This window comes from Lichenostomus cassidix, chromosome 1Ab (assembly GCF_008360975.1).
Source record: "Lichenostomus cassidix isolate B80296 chromosome 1Ab, HeHo_3.0, whole genome shotgun sequence".
Lineage (NCBI taxonomy): Eukaryota > Metazoa > Chordata > Aves > Passeriformes > Meliphagidae > Lichenostomus > Lichenostomus cassidix.
The window spans coordinates 421,697-440,936 of NC_139481.1; the positions used below are offsets into that span (position 1 = coordinate 421,697).

The 19,240-nt window shown below is 42.0% G+C and overlaps 1 protein-coding gene across 3 annotated transcripts in view; it reads left to right on the forward strand.

Moving 5' to 3' along the window:
- Positions 1-19,240, forward strand: part of LMO3 (LIM domain only 3) — a 54,736-nt gene that overhangs the window by 13,579 nt on the left and 21,917 nt on the right. The gene's annotated exons all lie outside the window — the stretch shown is intronic.

The following is a 19,240-nucleotide window of genomic DNA, read 5'->3' on the forward strand; positions in this document are numbered from 1 at the left end:
TAAAATACACAGTTTAATTTTCAAGAATGTGAATCTTCCCTCTTATAAGGCTTCTTGAAAACCAGACGCTTCTTGTGTGTTGTCAAAATACCTCATTAATCCCCTGGAAACGTTCAAAGAATTTCAGGAGACTTTTCAGATGAAAGTGCTGTGCCTCTTAAAGCCTGTCCTACAGCTCTTCATTACAGCACTACAGTGCCGTGTATTTTGATGGAAAATTATTTTACTACAAAGGTTTTGCCAATACAGAGCAGCTCAGTTAAAGCTTAATAAAAGCAGTGATTTTGGGGAAGCCGAAGTAATTCTGCAGTGCCAGAGGAAGGGATAAAGTTCTTGGCGAAAGAACAACAATTCAATAGTTCTGCTCAGTATTTTCTGTGACCTTTTTTAAAAGAAGTGCAACTTTCTTGTTTTCATCCTTGCTATTTTTTTTCTCAGTAGTGACTTTTTGCCTAGTGCCTCTTATGAAACATCTTTAAAATAATTCCCATATTAAAGTTACTGACTTCAGGAATAAATATTATCATCGACACTGGGACATGGGATTTGACATCCAAGGTTTAATTAGAAAATTTCTGCATTTTTGACCAGAAGCATATGTGAAACAAAGCATCTACGCATAATGTAGTAGAATAATATTCAGTTCTAATAGTCTATCACAGAGATGCCTTTACAAAGTTTTGATTTCTGCTACATATCTGCTCCTTAAAAAATACACACTTCTATTTTTTTTTTAAATTTGTTTGAAATGATAAATAATTTTTGGGAACATTTTACACAAAACTGAAAAAAAATTTAAAAGTTCTATTACTGAATTTTGTTAGTTGGTATTTACAGTATTTTTCAAGTCTTCCAGAAAATATATAACATTTCTTGTGGATATGAATGTTTGAATAACATGTGAAAATCAAAATGGGTTAACATTGTTACAGACTTTTTTATCCTTTCTGACTTTAGAAATAGTTTTCTTTTTTGATTTCTCACTGAAGTTCAATATATTCGTGGTGGATTTGGAAACCAAAATACACAGTATGCAATATTCAGATGGTTTCCAAATGAAACTGGTCTTGACTATTGCCATCCTTAATAATCCATATTTTGGGAATACCTTATTAAATGCATTCTTTTTTGATTATTAATTTCCCAATGGATTCCTTAGTATCCTAGTGGATGACCTTTTAATAAATCTGAGTAATAGTTATACATTTGGGTTTTTGGTCAAAATATTCTGGAATTTTGGAAGTTTTTCGGACACCAACATCTAAAGTAACGTTTTCAAAAAGCTTTACATGTTCTACACCTCCTTCCCAGTAACATAATTCTGGTGCTGCTATTTTACATCTTCCTGAGACTTCTTCTTGCCTATCCTGAATCAATTGGCCTTTCAGCTCTCGGGTTGCAATCCTATTGCATCTGACTGCTACATTTGAAAAGGCTGTGGAGATCAGTAGATCCATAATTCAAAAGAGCAAAAAAAGGATGTCCAAGCCATCTCTAGAAAGGTGCATCTTTTTGAGTTGTGTGGCTGAATCTACCAAATGACACAGATAAATCTGCACATCTGTTAGGCAGGATATTTACACACAGGAATCAAGGGCGAATTTTGCATCCCATGTTCTCCAGGTACTTGCAGGATGATCTTGGTCTCATCTGCTCTAAGGCAGTTAGGACTGACTCTCGATGAATGCTGACAACTGAGCATTTTGCCAGCCCTGTGGCACTTGGCAGGGTGAGCTGCAGACTGAATTCACCATTCAGTGCTCAGTGCTGTGCTGCACTGCCAGCCCTGCAAACCTCTCTCCCCATAGAGCTGAGCTACCAGCAACTGCACTGCTCAGCACCTATTTTTCAAAGAGCACAATGATCCCAATTATTAACTGCAAAATATTTTCCTTTGGGATTAGAGAGAACCCTGTTGATCCATTTTATAGCAAAACACAGCACAGGGAAACTTTTCATGAGCAGAAAATCGCTACTTTTATAAAGAGCAGAGTGTGTTTGTCTCCAGAATGATGTTCCTTGGGATATTCACCAGCAGGGCTCGAGTGAAGTGGACTTTTGAGTAGTAGTGGAATTTGAACGTTTTATTTTTTCTTTTGCAAAAATGATAATATCTTATATTGGCACATAGCAGGTGAAAGTGATAATTGCACAACACAAAGATAAAGATTTTGGGGGTGAGGGGTGGGAGGGAAGAGCAGAGAACATTATGGATTTTATTGTATCTTTTTTACAATTTTGGAGTGGTATGGTGAGAGGAAGTGAGAATGTCAAACTGTACATTTGAATGTACTGTAATTGACATATTGCACTAATTCAGAAGACACCATCCTACCAGCTAGTAAATGCACCTTTGCTCTCGTATTGCTGCTATCACACCTTTGTTTTTAACAAAGCTTCAACATTTTGACTTCAGATAGAAATAATCACATCTCCCTTGAAGTTCTTTTATGTATCTTGATAAAATGTTCAAAATACTTGAAAGCCCAACCTGATTTTTGTTCATTACAAGGGTCCAAGCTGTAAATATCAGCTTACTCAGGTCTCTCAGGTTTTAGCTTAGTGGATAGTATTTATTATATTGTAACCCTGCATTGAACAGCATTACTGATCCACCGTGGAATAAAATACATGCTGTTTTTATTTTATTTTATATGATTTCTTTGCAGATGCTTTAAAGGGAAATATGTATTAGAGAAAAGGTGACATAAATATAGTTTTAATATTTAAACGTTTCTGTAAATATGTTCACTCTAAGAAACAGAAGAATTTATTATTCTTGATCAAATTCTAACAATAGTTCAACAATCCCTGAACTTGGCTTTGTCTTTTAGATACATTTTAAGGAAGGATTTCTAGGTAGGAATAGTTCAAATAGTTGCAGGCTGCAGATTAGGGATGGAAATTGCAATCACTGTGAATTATTTTCTTATCTTCTGTCACTGTGGCTGTTTCTACATAAATCTTGGGCGTTTTTCTGAAGTCAGGACTGAGCTCAGTTCAGAGCTATTACTCTTTCTCAAAATTTGTATTAAAAATTAAGATCTTTAAGAGAACAGAAAACTTAAAGACTCATTTTCCTGGAAAGAACAAACTTTATTTCTTCTTTTCTAATTTGTGTTAAACAAATTCTACACGGAATTCAGAAGTTCCCAGGATTTGAGGTTTGGATTTACAAAAAAAACCAAAACCCTTTCAAAGAAATCTGTATAAACCTAATGTGTCTGTGTGCCTTACACAGAGTGTTAAGGAGAGAGGTAGTTGCAGTAACAAACTGCTCTGCACTAGTTTTTGCTGCTTCCTCGCTTAATCTGTAATCTGATACATTTCAGAATGCTCTAAACCAAAATAACATTAAATCCAATCCTACAAATGTGTGCTGCATGCTCGACTTGATGTTCCCTGAATAATGCTATTGAAAGGTATAGGGGCTATTAATTTAGTAACAAGCCTTAGTCAAGCCAAGTGCTTCAAACTGGAATGGCTTTGCTATTGCCTGGATTGCTGTGTCCTTGTTCTCTGTGTGTTGCTGACTTCCCTCCTGGCCCAGGAGAAGCTCAGACCCACAGCTCTCACCCTGCCCAGGCACCTTGGTGCTGTCTGGGGTGTCAATCAAAGTTTTGACACCTGTGTCAGCCTTGTCCTGTTGTGTCTGATGGAAGGATGGTTATTTGTATGCTAATCCTGCACACCACTGCCCCAAATCAAACTCAGCTGAATGATTTAATGGTGGAAGCCTCAGCTTGTCTCTGCAACCCCTGGCAGCTCATGGGCTTTGCTCTCCAGAACTTTCCCGGGAGCCAGCAGTGGGAGGTGAGACAAAACTTTACCAAAAACCCTGAGGTTTTGTGTTGCTGCTTGTGAATCTTGGGTTCTCAATTCCCTTTCTCTTCATGCTCCAAAACTGTGCTAAGGAACATGTGCTGTGTACTTAGCAGCTTCAGGCTTCCAGCAGAATATTTTCATGCATTCATGCTTTTTTATGCTCCAAACAGTAATTAAAAAAAAAAAATTAAAATCTAAGACATTGAATACTCATAATGGGGCCACTAAAAAGTAAATTAAAATGTATTCTTTGTGCTCAGAACTTCACTTACTAAAACAATCTCCAAACCTAGAGGAAATGCTGCACACACTGCAGCAAATGTGGTGTTTTTAATGAGCCTGGCTGAGCTCTGAAGTTAGCCAAGAGCACTTCCCCCAGCACCTCCTCACCTCATTCAGTCATAATGCGGAGAGAATTGCTGGGAAGAGAGTCAGAGAGCAAAACAAAGAGCAGGGACATCTCCAGGAGCTCAGCTGCAGCCCTGGGTGTGTTCTGTGCTCCTCGGAGGTGTTCCATGCTGACCCCGATGGTCCCAGGCAGCTCCCATTGCTCTCCAGGTGCTGCACAGCCTCAGCATCCCCTGGAGTCACCAGAACAGCTTCTTCCTTTATTCTCCCTGTTCCTCGTGGGTTCTCATCTGACAATTACAGGTAACATAGACAAGTGTGATTTAAAGAGCTACCCTGAAACAGGCAGGGCAGCTGGTAGCACCCAGTGGAGCTCTGGAACAGTTTGGCTGTGGGATAACTGAAGGTGAGCAGAGCAAGCACAACCTCTGCTGCTGTGCCAGGCAGGTGCTTTCTGCCACCTCTTTTCCCTCCTCTCACAAATACACCTCCTCTGCAAGGAGATCCCTGAGGTTCACTCGGAATAAACGCCAGGATATATTTACAGAATTTAGTGCAATTTGCCAGATTATCAGTCTTGATAGGAATGTAGTGTGTCTGAACGAGTAACTCTGGAAGTAACTATCCTGAGTAATCTTGTTATTAATTACATAATCTCCCTGTGGTGGCAGATAAACAGTTTTCTTCAGGACCTGTTGAAAAAGTAATTTTTATCAATTTTATACATGTGTATGTATAAATATATGTGTAAGGTTATTTTAGCAGACATACAACCACTTTATAGTTTTCTTGTCCAATGCTTTCATTTTAACCACCCTAAATCCTTTTCTTCTGAGGCCCAGCTCTTCCTCCTCATCCTCCTGCTTTCAAGGTGTGCTTTTTGAAAAAGTTAGCTCTTGCCACCAACTCCCACGTGCATCCTGTTTGGTTTATTTCTGCAAAACTGTCAATATTATATAACAAGTATACTGTTGCATTTAGCAGAGTATCAAAAAGTTGGTATAGGGGACAAGTATTTCTTATCCACTCCCCCTCTTCCCCCCTCCCTCCCCCCCAAAAAAATTGGAATGAGAAGGAAACAGATTTAGAAAATGATTGCAAGCATGTTCAGCTTCCCCGAAAAAATCTTGCCTGAGTGGAAAGATGTGATTTTTGTCACTGTAAGCCTGGAAAGCACTATCCCTGCAAGGCACTCGAGAACTAACCCTGTTACCCCAAATTCAGAAAAACTGTTCTATGCATGCTTTGAAGCTGTGGTTCTTTGGCTCCTAAGCTCTAGCTGACCTCTTGTGAAACCAAACCCAGCCCAGCCCTGGTGTGTTTGTGTGGTGAGAAAAGGCACTGAAATGCACATTTGCACAGCCCAGTGCCACAGCAGCTGCCAGAGGGCTGGATAGTGACACCCAGAGAGAGCATCTTCCTGTCGGGAGGAGTAGCAGATATTGCAGTGTCTTTGCTGTCTCCTTCTTGGTTTGCTGCAGAAAAAGCCCCCAACAATCCAGTTTGTTAATTCATCCTCAGTGCACTGTTGCTTGCTGAAGGAGGAGCTGCTGATGGGTGGGGGACACACTGTGGAGGTGTCTGATGATCCCCCAGTCCCTTCTTCTTCCTCCTTCTGTGCACAGGGGGGAGGAGAAGCTACAGCTCTGGTTTTATGTGGAGATGCTGGAGAAGTGAAAGGATTAACAGCTTCACCCTTTCCCTGCTTTCCCTGAAATTTCAGAATGCCAGAAGATGACAGATGCCAGGGTAGATGACTGTCCTTCCCCATCACTGAAATTTGGGAGGAAAAATTATTAAATTGCAAATTTAAGAAAACTTGTCAAGGGAAGACAACATCAGTTGTGTCTAGATGGGACCCCTGCTTCCTGTTCCCAAAACTGAGAGCACTCACCAAGACATCTGCATCTGGACAGATCACTCTTCCGTAGACTTGTAGTCTTGCTGTCAGTTTTCCATCCTCCCTCTGCTCAAAATGAGCACCAGCAAACTGGGCAACTCCCCACTTTTTAGTGATTGGGAAAGAGTGACAGTTTGTGTGCTCCAAACTGAGTGGTTTTGCTGCAAGATTAATTCTGGGGATTTTCTGTCATTTTGGATGTGGAGGAGGGGATGGGGGGATCTGTGTGAACAGAGGCTGCCCACTGCAGGCAGGAGATTTGGTAAGTAAGAAATCCCTGTCGAGAGCAATCCAAAATTCATCTGTGTTCTGCACAGCTGCTGCCACAGCTCCCCCCTCCCCCCAAAAGAAAAAACCCCACACAACTCAAAAACCACAGGAGAAAGGTCCTGTCTCGTTGTACTAACACCACATGCAGCAAGATGGCTAAATTATGGCAGCAGACATTTGGCTCTGCCAGATTTAAAAGGTCACCTCCAAAGGGCAGGCAGGGAAAAAAGTTCCAGTAAAGGGGTCAGGAAGGATAAAGGGCTGACGTGAAAGCATGTTGCTGTATTTGTCCCAACATAAATGATGTCTGGTCACACACATGATATTTATATCAAATGTTTCTTCTCATGCTCCTAACTACATTGACCATGCTGTTGTTGCTTCCTTAATTCAATCTCCAAAGGTCAATCAAGTTATGGAGTCAGGCTGATCAGATTAGATATTACTTTAAAAAATGGCCCAAAAAACTGTGTTTGGAGAAAGGCTTGAACACGACTCCAATATAATTCTGTCTGGTTTGCTCCAGGTCTGTGTCTTTTCCTGGAAACACTCTGTAAACTGAACCCATCTCCTCTAGCTCCAGCAGTTTTTTCTCCTTCTCTGGTGATAGCTGAGGTATCTGCATGTTCTTGGGGAGATGAGGGAGTCTTCTGGGCACAGGACAAAAATAAAATGACACATTCAAGTGCTTTTTTTAATGCTCCAGGGAGATTTTACTATCTGAATTGTGTGCAGTGAGCAGGGATTTTTCATTTCATACATCATTCACGACTTGCTGCAGTGATTCCAAAAAGTCCCACAAGCCGAGTCACTCCTTGCACCAAAGCACAGAATTTCTAGTTTGTGACTTTTAACAATGGATGTTCGAGCTTTATTAAGGCTTCACCCAAAATCTGTGGTGGGGAGGCACCAGAAAAGGAGTCATGCCTGAGGATGGTGAAGGATCCACAGTAATGACTATGGCAAAATCCTGTCTGCTTTTAGCTTCCCCGCCTTGCTCTCCCGTTGCTATGAGGTTGATGCTCAAGGGGGTGAGCAGAGATCCCAGCTTTGTCCTCAGCCTACACCTGATGGTTGCACTAGTCAAGGACTTTGTTTTGCATTAGGCTGTTGCACTGACAGAGCTGTGAGCAGCAGGAGAAGTTTGTCTGCTTTTACCCCTGCATGCATTTATTTAGGAGTAGTCAACACCTTTTCCAGCAGTTGCGAAGTGTCTGGGATGAAATACATGAGGTGAGGTGATTTAAATCTAGTTTTATGAGTATTTCTCATCTGCTTTAGAAGCTTAGTAGCAAATGCATGAATATTTAATTGCTCTAGTAAAAAGCAGCGGGTGGGGGAACCTCTGCTAGCAATGTCACCTGTGACTGCTGAAGTCAGAGTGGCCTTCTGTGTCTGTCAGAGTTGGAGTGAATGAGACACAAGGCTCTGGGCAGATGGGTGAGCATCTTGTTACACAGCAATTACTGTATGTGAGCTCACTGTGGGCTTCCTGGCTTTTTCTGTAGTCTCAAGAAATCAAGCAACCTAATTACCTGGCAGTCCTTATAGATCAGCTGTGTTAAAGACAGAGTTGTCATTAACGCCTCAACATTACATTCTTTAGAAATGAAGGAGTGGAAATGGGTCAAATAATTTTTTTTTTTTTTTTTTTTTGGTGCAGAGAGCAGGGCAGCTAAGCATTCCCCCTCAGGCAGTGGGGAGGTGGGAGAGGTCAGGCTGCAGAGATGACACTCCAGTGTGTTTGCTGGATGGCAGAGCAGGGACAGCTCTGGGCAGTGGCTCTCTGAGCAGTGTTGGCTGATGTGGTAACAAGTCAGATTCTCTCTCTGGTGGTTCTTTTCTGATGGCCTCCTGTAGACCATCCTGCTCCCTGTCCTTTCCCTGCATCCCCAGCCTAGGCTGTCCAGTTTTACAGCTCCTTTCAGTCAGGGCGAGGGAAGTGCTGGGGAGAACTTCCTCAGACTGGTCTGACTGCAGCCTGGACAGGCTGGTTAGGAAAAGTTAAAAGTGTGGAGGAACACAGCCAGTGCAGGCAGCTCTCCATAACTGCATAACTGCATAACAAGGGCCTTGGGGACCTGGGGACACCTTGGGGACCTGGGGAAACTCAGAGAAAGGCAGGAGCTGACAGCTCAGCAGGAAAATCCCAGAGAATCTTGAGCTTGAACTGTGAGGTGACAAAAGCCAGGGGGTTCCTGAGGTTGGGGCTCCTCCTCAGAGGCACCAGCTTGAGCTATTTCTGTGTTCCTGTGCTGTGGATAAACTGCCTAATGGATCAGGGCGTGCAGGACTCTGCTATGGGGCACCTGCTCTGGCTGTGGGGTGTGTGGGCAATCTCACAGGAGCCTGGCAGGTCACTGCTGCTGCCCCAAATGGGCTTCAGTCCCAGCTCAGGTGCTGCAGAGGGACTGCCAGGGTGGCTCCAGCGTGGTCAGGCAAGGAAGATTCCTAAACAAAACGCTAGCAATTGTGATCCCAACCAGTGCCAAAATTTCAGCCAAAGATTCTTGAAGTTATTTTGGTGCACTCACAGCCCTGCTCTGCCAAAGGAGCTCAGCTCATTGACAAGTCTGTCCAGAACATCTGCTGTGAGGCATCCTTTGGCTCTGCCAAAGCAGAGTTTGTCAGAGAGGCCTTTGGACAGGAGTTAATGGTTGCATTCCCCCATTCTTACGGCAATTCCCCCTCAGTAGGATGCAGGACCTGCAGAGTCCATTTATCCTGTTCCAGCCCCTTCATCTGGCACTCAGCACCTACAGCAGGGCAGGAATCTGAAAACAGCCTTTGTTATGACAGAGATCTCCAGATCTTGGAGCAGATGTTGCTGGTGAGAAGCAATTTTGTTCCAGCCAAACCTTCTTCAGCTCGGCTGAGAAGATGCACAGAGAATCTCATAAGGCTACAGGCTTTGGCAAGGAAACTCAGCCTTTACCAATGCCAGCTACTCCCTATATTTCTTTTTGAAGGCTATGTAGGGCAAATGATCTCTTTTCTGTCTCTGTGAAACAGCTGTAAATTTCTCTTGCTTTAACCCCCCCACCCATTAAACAGCCCTGACAAGAGCCAACAGTTATCAGATGCAGAATGAACTATGTGCCTGGGATAAAGAGCTGTGTATCTGCCTCTCCTTCATCGATCCACTGGACGTTTTGTATGCCAGCCCTTTAATTTAAAATATTCCCAGGAAGTAGAAATCCCTGGTAATTTCCATAACAGCCTTTTAAGAAGTCTTGTCACCTTTTTAAAAGACATTTGCTTCCCCTTTTTCCTCTCTCCCTCCCCAGCTCCACATGCTGTTTGTTCTAACCTCACCCTCTGTATGCAGACTGCTGCTTTCCCGTGTGCAGCAGCCCTCTCTGCTTTGGGCCCAGATGATCTTACCGAGATGCTTTTAGCTTGCTTTAAATCAGTGCTTCTGGTAATCCCTTTCCAATAATTCCCTGGCACTAAAAAGCCTTTCCTGATTTTGAGGGAGGAAGTTTTGCCTTACACTTGATCCTGGGGCTGCAGGATTTCTGTCCAAGGTGTTGGTCCCTTTGGAGCTGGGAAAATGTCCTGCTCTGCTTTTTATAATAGAGACAACTGAGATCTTGTGAATAATTTGTCTAAAACAGAAGATAGGTTTGTTGCATAGTAAATTTAAGCAAACTCTAAAAAATTAAGTCAATCCTGCTTGTTTTCTTTTTCTTACCATGATGGTTCTACCCCAAAGGGAGGGGAAAAGTCATATTTCTTTTAAGGATCAATTAACAAGTGAATAATGCATTGGTTTTTCATCCGAGTAATTTTGTATACTTTGATTGATTTTATTCTTGTGAACAATTCTCTGCACGTTGCCCATTCATGGTGCTTGCAGGTTAAGGTGCTGCAGGAAAGTCACATTTGGGTTCAGCAAAGCCCATGAGGCTTCTGGAAGTGCTGCACAGTCCTGCTGGATTTTGGAATTTAGGAGAATTCCTCCACTGTTGAGCTGTTTATAAATCCAGTCCCAGCCTAGCTGAGCCTGCTGGAGATGAGGTCTTGTATTCCCACCTGAGATGTGGCAAAGGTGTCAGAGACTCTCAGGGATGCTCCTGTCCACCCAAAGGGCACTTCCTGTGCATCACCACTGGAAAACTCATTTTCCCAAGTAACTGGGACTATGACAGTCTGATTAACTATTGAGCTGCAGCCCCTATGTAAATACCCTGTGAATTTCAGAACTGCTGCTGCTGCAGTCCTTGTGCTGTAGAATTGCAGGGTTGGGTGCATTTCCCACAGAAAAATTGCCATTTTTTCTCTCCTCTTGCCAGGATTCTATTAAGTGCAAACCAGCTTTATTCTATGAAGTTCTTGTCCCTACTTGTTTTGGGGAAAGGAGGCCTGTTTTAAGGAAAAAAAAATTGATTACTGTTAGTTAAGCAGCTCCATGAAAGGTTTGTTATTTTTTTTCACTATTAAAATATCCCTTAATCCACCTTGCTGGGTTTCTGCCACTTTTGTAATATTCAATCAAGCCCTTGTTTTGTGAGAAATGTGACAATGCATTGTTGGCACTTTACAAACCTACAGCCCTCGGCAATAGATAATGAGAGGCAGGGTTTTTTCCTGTGCAGGACACAATGAAATTTTAGACAGATGAATGCTAAGAGAACCCTATGTACCAAAGGCAATGTTTACTGCATGTAATACATATCATTGTTTGTCTCCTGTAGTGAAAAATACTTGTGTCACGCTGTTAAAATGTACTCCTGACAGAACAGAGCTTGCTATTATAGGGTCCATTGCTTAAAAAAATGATATACTGACAGAAATACAATTTAAGAAAATTTAACACCAAGGGTAGTCGACCATGTAGGCTACTATTAAGGGGCCAAAACTCAAGGCCATGGTTTTATTAAAAAAGAGGGATAGTTTATTTGCTAGTGGTAGGTAAAGTTAAAAAAAAAACATAGGGAGAAAAGAAAAAAATCAGCTTGCATTCACTTGGTCTCTAGTGTGTAAAAAATTAATAAAAGCAACAGTTCAATAAGATTTTATTGCAGAAATGTTTAAGTGAAACAGTTTAGGAATGCTTCAGATTTTTAAACAGTTTTGCTGAGGAGCACCACAGTGCATAACAAATTGTTGCTTTTGGATGCAAGGCACGCCCAGTGCTTTTCATAAAATGGATAGTGGGTCCTGGTTAATTTGAATCACTTTGTGCATTCCTCCGTATTTTGCTTTGGTTTTAGCAGTGCAGGGAGATTAGCAGTTTACTGTGAGCCAGTGCTGTGTTGTGGCTAACCTTGCCCAGTTAAATCATCAGATGTCGGCTTAAGTTAATAGTGGTCAACTTATTGGTCACTAATTTGGATCTAGAATTTGTTTGCTCCTTCCCAGATCTTCATTGCAAATTTCCAGTTGCTAGTTCATGATGTGTGTCAGCCTGTGGGGTACCAACAAGCCTTTTTTTTTTTTTTTCCTTTTGCAATTATTTAGCAAAATCACAACTTGGTGAAGAAACTTGAACTTCTCAAACACTAACTGGACAACACTTGTCTTGTGCAGAAGATAAACAGAGTTATTTAAAAGAAATTGTTTATTTAGTTATTTATTTAAATGAAATTTTAAATCCCCGTCTTTTCGATGTGTTTTATGTTTTGTCTTTACTGCAATGTGGATACACTGTGCACAGCAGGGTTGGAACTGGAGGATCTTTAAGGTCTCTTCCAGCCCAAACCATTCTGTAATTCTGTGATTCTCACATGTGTGTAAACAAAAAAAGAGAGGAGGATAATTCCTATTGCCCATTTGGGGCAAATCTTCCTAATACAAGTGAACCTACTGAGCGCAATAAGAGAATATTTGCTTGTTTAAAAATTTATACAACTTACTGGAGAAATGCTCATGATGTAGTGATTTGACACAGCAGCACAGGGATTGCCTCCCAGTGCGGGGAGCTCAGGCTGTGAGTGTTTGGCAGCTCTGCCCTGTGTCCCTGTGGCAGTGACACTGCTGGGTTGTTTTGTGTTCCCTTTGCTGCTGGGGCTCAGCAGAGCTTTCCCCAGAGCCCCACGGGTGCTGAGCCAGGGATGGAGCTGGGAGAGCCTTGGGCTGTTTGTGTGGCACTGCAGTGACCTCAGGGTTACCCACAAGCCCAGCTCTGCTGCCTCTCCTCCTCCTGAAGCTGTGCAGAAGGATTCCTCAGGGCTGCAGGCTGGGCACAAGCAGGGAGTTTCCCCAAGTTTAGCTGCTCTCACTGAAACTATCGATGTTGCAGATGCTGGGGGCATGAAATAAATCACCCCAGGAATAAAAACTTTGGGATTTTTCCTGCTTCTCAAATCAGTGGGTGTTAGATCAGCTTCTATTAGAGCAATAAGTACAACAATCATAGATGTGGTCTGTGATTCTCCTTCCTCCTTTTCTTTTTCACGGTAGATGATGAATTTGACAGAAAACTCTGAAGTGTTGTGGTTCCTTTTCTATGTACAAATAACTGACTAAATGTGAGATCACAAAATTTTCAACTGAATTCTTTTCAATAGCCTAGAATTTTGTCAATTTTTTTTTTCTAATTGAGGTGATCTGATAGTGGAGTCTATATTTTTCCGTGTATAGTGCAGCTATTGGTAGAAAAAAGCCATAATTCCAAGGATAGTGTGCAATATTTAATTTCAGCTGATGTCTGTGCCAGGAAGCAGTTTAGCCGAGCTGTTTGCAAATATTCAGTGATTATAAACCAGCCATTTACACCATTGAAACAAACACAGGTGCAAATGTGAATTTCTGTCCTGTACTTTCTGAAGTATTCACTGATTGTGGAATCTCAGGTTTGCTCAGAGATGCTGTGATTATGTAAAAAACCAAAAATATTATTTGATGGCACATGAAACCCTTTTGGTTGGACAATAGTTTGGAATCAAAAAAAGCTGAAAAGAAACATTTGTTTTTGAAATAAATAGAAAATATGGAAGACTGTAGTACTGTAGAGCAATGATCCAGGGGAAATATCTCTAACTGCAATATGCTGCACATTATTACTCCAGACTATGGGTTGGTTTTTTTCTACATTTTATAATCTATGAATTGAGATATCTTGGATAATTAAAATACCCTTTAATTAGTTTTAAGAATAGGGGAATTTAATAGGCCTGTGGGAACACTCTAAATAAAAATAAAAATGCTAAGCAAAGCCTAGTTAACAAGCAGGCTTTCTTGTTAGGAAAAAATGCTTCTCCCTAGTATCAGACATTTGTTCCATTTGTGCATAAGATTGGGGTTTTTTCCAGACAGACTCTTGCAGTGTGGTAACACATGGTCCCATCCAGGAAATTGGTGTGGCTATGATTCATCCCTCTGAAGTCTGCAATCTTTTCTTCATAAAACTAAGGAATATTCAATGCTATGAAAACTTGCCCAGCTAGAAATATTGACATTCAATATTGGCAAAATACTCCTAATAGGAATATACTGTATCAGTATAATAAAACCATCCGGTATGAGTGGAAACCCTATATTTGTACAAACATGGTAAAGTAAAAAACCTTTTTTAGACTAGCAGGTTTTTTGGTCAGTTCAGTCAGAAAGAGCACCTCTTACCCCTATGGCTTTGCCAGCAGATAGTAGGGAGCACATGGCAGAATTTGTGACCATTCTCTGTGCAAATAATCCATCAATAATTGCCATTGTCAGTTTAATACTCGCAAATGAATAGTGGGGAAATCCCTTGACAGAACTTTCGGGAAGAGTTCCAGAGGCAAAAGTGGCCTCAGCAGTGGGGCAGCAGTGACCCAAACCCTGCTGGGCCATAGCTGTGTGCAGACAGCCCTGAGCTGTGCTTTGGGAGGGAAATTCTGCAGAGCCCAGCAGGGCAGTGAGTGATGTTTGCAAGGCCCAGCTCTGTGCTGCTGCCCCAGCTGAGCTGGGTGTGCTTCACACACATCTGATGTGTAACTGATTGTTCCGAAATCTCTCCCTGCCCTCTGATTAATACTTCTCCAGCTTCAATTAAAATGTAGCATGAAGGGCTTTGGCCTTATTATTTTCCCCTTTACGTGCATGTCTGTAAAGAGGGTAATTTTAATTTTTTTTAAATTAAAATCATCTCAAGTTGCCCTCTCATGCTAAAATGAACCACATCAAAATGAAGAGCTCGAGGCTAGATTTCCAAAGAATTTGGGCATAAGAAACTTCTGAGAATTTTGTCTGTTTCTCAGAATCCCAAGTTACACCCCAAACGTCCTAATGTCAACTTATAGGACAATTTTTATTTCAGGAAATGAGGAATACCCGACGCTGTGCAGGCTGAGAACTGCTGCAGCTCAGGCCTTGTCTAGTTGGTTGTGTGCTGCCTGAATAGTGGGTCCAGCAGGGTAGCAAATTACAACAGTAAATTATGAACAGGAATATTCCTTATCTCATTCTTATGACATTAATGAGAAAGATTTTTTGTCCTAATCCCCTCCCTCACAGCTCTCACAACCAGTAGCTGTTATAGAAAGGAAATCCTCCTCTGCTTCATCTATCATCATTCATCGTCCTTAGTTGTCACTTCAAACTCATCTCTTCAGCTACCAAGAATTATTGAGCCATAGAATCATTTGGGTTGGAAAGATCACATAGTTCCTACTCCCCTGAAAAACCTAAAAACCTTCCCACCTAACTTCACAGGTGATGGGAAAGGCAGAGTAGACCATGTCTCAATGGAACATGTCCTGAGTTTGCCATGGTGACTGTGCCAAATACATCTTTAACTCCTCAGAAATGATGGTAACTGTCTGGCTGGAAACATTGGAAACCCCTTGCTGCAATTTAGAAAAAACTTTATTTCTGAAATGTGAAGGAGCTCCTTGACTTCAGCAGCCTCTCGTTGCCCCAAATCAAGGCAGCACTGGGATATCACAGAAAGAGTCCAGAGCAGGATAAATTTACCTTCTCCAGCACCTCGGTGGAACAGGATTGCTTCATTCACACTTCTCTCTTATCTCTCCCCATCACTCCAGCTTGTCTGTGCTGGCAGCAGTGCTGCTGCTCACTGCTGCAACAGGCAGCCCAGGATAAGCTGCACTATCAGCTCATCTTCAGGGGCTCAGAGTCCTAACAGCAGCAGAAACCAACCCAAATCCCGTTTGCCCTGCTCTGGAGTGGTGCCCGGGAATGCTGGCTTTGCCAGTGCTTTAATCTGACATTTCTGGTGTCTGCCTGTGGGAGCAGAGGGACAGTGTCAGGGGGAAGGTGGTGAAACAGTGAGACAACTTTTGCTGAGTTAGTGAAGATTTTCTGGGGTTGTGGGTATTGCAGGTGCAGGAAGATTTAATCCTGATCTCTGCAGTCACCTGTTGTCATGTCTGAGATGCAATTTGGTGACCCCCATTTAAAATTACGTGAAAGTTGGTGTGTAATACAATATATACAGTATATGTGACCCACAACTAGGTGCTATTTCTCATGTGATGATTTTTACCGATGCTTTTGACATTTTCCCTCTACTATTCTCGTTTCATACTTCTATAGAAAAAATCCACATGAAAACCACAGATAGATATTTCTCACAGAAGGTTCCCTGAGTTTCAGGGGGAAAGGGACTTATGTAGAATAGTAAAAATGTCGGGTTTGGTGTGGTTTTGATTTGACGGTTTTTTATTCCTGAAAAAACAAAAGCTAGCTCAGGTTTCCCAAGAAATTTCAAAGTAAATATGGAAATATTCTCCATATAATGCCTTGCAGTCTCTCTCCAATATTTTTCCTCTAAATCATGTTATCTTGCTACACCCTGAGTTTGTGCAGTCCTTTTTTAGATCTGAATAAGTAGAATATGAAGAGAAATAAAGTCTGGATGTGATAGTCCTATAGAGCCTGCTTTTATATCATCAGATAGCAACGTATCCTGTTCAGGAAAAATTTACTTGAGCTTTTAAAATATTCCCCTAACTATTTGCCTGTGAGTGTCTCCACTGAATTTCAGAGGCTGACAACTCCCATCCTGCTATATTTTCTCCTCAGCTTAAATTTTACCTCAGCGCAGCTCAGGAGGCCCCTGCTCTACATAAATAACAGATAAATTGACAAGACAACCTTGACCACATTGTGGCCGCATCTCCTGACAGTATGGAAAAATAAGAACTTCTCTGGTATAAAGCAGATGCATGCTGAGGACCGTGGGGCAGGAACTGTTGAGTTCTAATCCTAGACGGGATTAAATCCCAGACTGTCTCTGTCACCTTGATCAAACTGCTGATGAGGGGGATTTTCAGGAGTGTAGAAGACAGGCATCCCTCCATGATTGAACAGCCCAGGAGTTCACCACTAATGGCCCTTTGTGCTCTGAATCCTCTCCCAGGAAAGCTCCTGCCTTCCCTGTCCCGCAGGACAGCTGGGAAGCCAAAGCATTGCTGCAGCTCCCCGTTTGGGTGGCTTGGAGCAAAGGCAGCAGCCCCAAACACCCTCCTTTCTGAGCACTTTTGTACATCCCTGTTCAGCACGGAACAAAGAATTAATTCTTCTAATTGCTCCCCCTGAGCGGAGCTGGGTGCTGTGGAGGGGAGCTGAAGGTGGGCTGTGAGCTGGAGCAGTGCTGCCTTTCTCTGGCACATCTGTCCTTGGGGAAAGCTGGGGAGCAGTGATCCCACTGATGCTCACTGAGCAGCACTCATCGGGGCTGCAGTCCCGTGGCACATCCCTGCCCTAATAGCACTTGATGCAGACACAGCGAGGCCCCATCAGGTGTGAAAAGCCCTGCTGCTCCTGGCTTGCAGTGGCCTCCAGACGGCGATTTGGCCACGTCAGTTCGGTCATGCTTGATTTGGACACTTAACATGGCAGAGCAGGGTCCTTCTCCCCGATCAGCTCCTCAATTAGCGAGCTGCCTCCCGGAACAGCCTTGCTCTGCAGTCCCTGCGGGGTGCCAGGGGTCATTGGGGTGACAAAACTCCAGTGCCAGCTCCAGCCAAGGCCAGGGGAGCTGAGAGATTCCCTAAATACATAGAACCCTTTTTCAAGTTGTTTGCTTTCATGGGATTGATTCGTGGCACATTAAGAAGCTTAAGGCTTCGGTATCTTCTTTAAACTGCCCACCTTATCGCCTTTCCAGCTGACAGTTTGCTGACAGCCGCGGTGTAAGCAGAGATAACTAGTAGGTTAGTACACATATATAGAACATCCCAATATTATACACACTGCCTGCTATTTTCTGCTTCAAAAGGGGACTGGGGGAGCTTCTGGTTTGTAGTCAGGGTGGTTTTAGTAAAGAGCAGCCGCTGTGCAGTCACTGATTTGAACAGAGATCTGGAGAGGTGGGCAGGGGGTGCCGAAACCCAGCTGCAGCCAGCGCAACATAATAAATAGGCAAATTTATGTCCTCGTCTCCCAAATTTCTTTCCTTTCTTTATTAGGGAACAAACTATTGTTACATTAAATATTCAAACTACACAAAATCTCCAGGGCTTTCCTTTCCCACCAAGTGTTACCAGTATTCATGCATATGAAGAACAGTAACCCATATACAAACGGCACCTTTTTTAATGAGCAATATATGTCAACATGACACCTTCTTATGAAATGCGGCTTTTTAGGTTCTGCCTTTGTGGATGTAATAATTGAGATGTTTCTAATATATGCAGTTACATTACCTGCTCATTGTTTGCGATTTTGTTCCTCTCCCAACTTTGTGCTGTTTATAATGCTTCTAGCATTTGCCTCAATTCATGCTCAGTTTTATTTAATTAGAAATATAATTTTCTGCTACATTAATTATAAATTTGAGTGAGACAGCACAGAATTTCCTCAAGCATTCTTTTTAGAAAAGGAACAAAAATCACAGGGAGTGACGAAGAAGCTATAAAACCAGATGCAGGTGTAAAAATATCAATACCTTAAAACCTAAAACATTCAATGAATACATGAGGAAAAAATATGATTATTCGTAATTATTTAATTAATGCATCTTCTCATTGTAGTGCAATATTTATCAAAACAACTGGGTTAATGTCAGAAAAATGTCATGGTGATTTCTCTCAGAATCTGACACATTTTGAAAGCATACTTGCAGAATAAGCCCTAAATATGCTGAAATCTGAGTTTTGAAAAGTATATTATTTTTTTTAATGTTTATATTTTGCTTGAAATATTTTCCCCCAAAGCTGTAATGTTTTTTTGTGAATGTGTCAATGATATATAGATACCAGCAATGCATATGCATGCAGAATGCAATGTATATAGTGTATGTGCTTCTTCAAAGTGCCCCGATGCTTTGATTTGTAACTGTTTAAGGTTTTACTTAAAATTCTGAACACTGCACAGAGCCATAGCCATTTCAATGGAATACTTCAAATAGTAAGTCCTAAAGGTGACACAACAAAGGAAATACCTTAGATACTGCAGCTTTTATTTATAAAGGAAATGCTCACACAGTCCAATGAAGGAAAACTTTACCTGTTTCCATTTCTATAGGAAGAGCAGTTCCATTAAACCAGTGCTTTGTTGCAGGAATTTGCAAGCGCATCATATGATTTGTATGAGCAGAATGAAATATTTGCATGCCATCTAATGGATTGATGCATATCCTTTTTTCCTCATTTCTAAGCATTTTGCTTATTGCAAACATTTTAAAAAAAAAACCCAAACCATCCCGCTCACCATGCAGCACTCATCTGATAGTGGTGTTTTTTTTAAAGGAGAAATCCCAAAGACAGGACAAGGAATTATTGTGTTGTGTAGTGGGGAAAACGTGGCTCTTTTCCTTATTATTCTCTCCTGTGGAACTCTTTTGCTGTTTCCATTTGCACTCACACTTACACACATCCACACTCAGACACATCTAGTTTGGCTCTGTGGGCAATTTCCCTGGCAGGAGGTGTCTGTAGTCTGTGTACCAAATATCTGAGGGTCGTTCTTGGGCAAATGCTTATGTCAGTTAGTAGCTGCTATAAATAC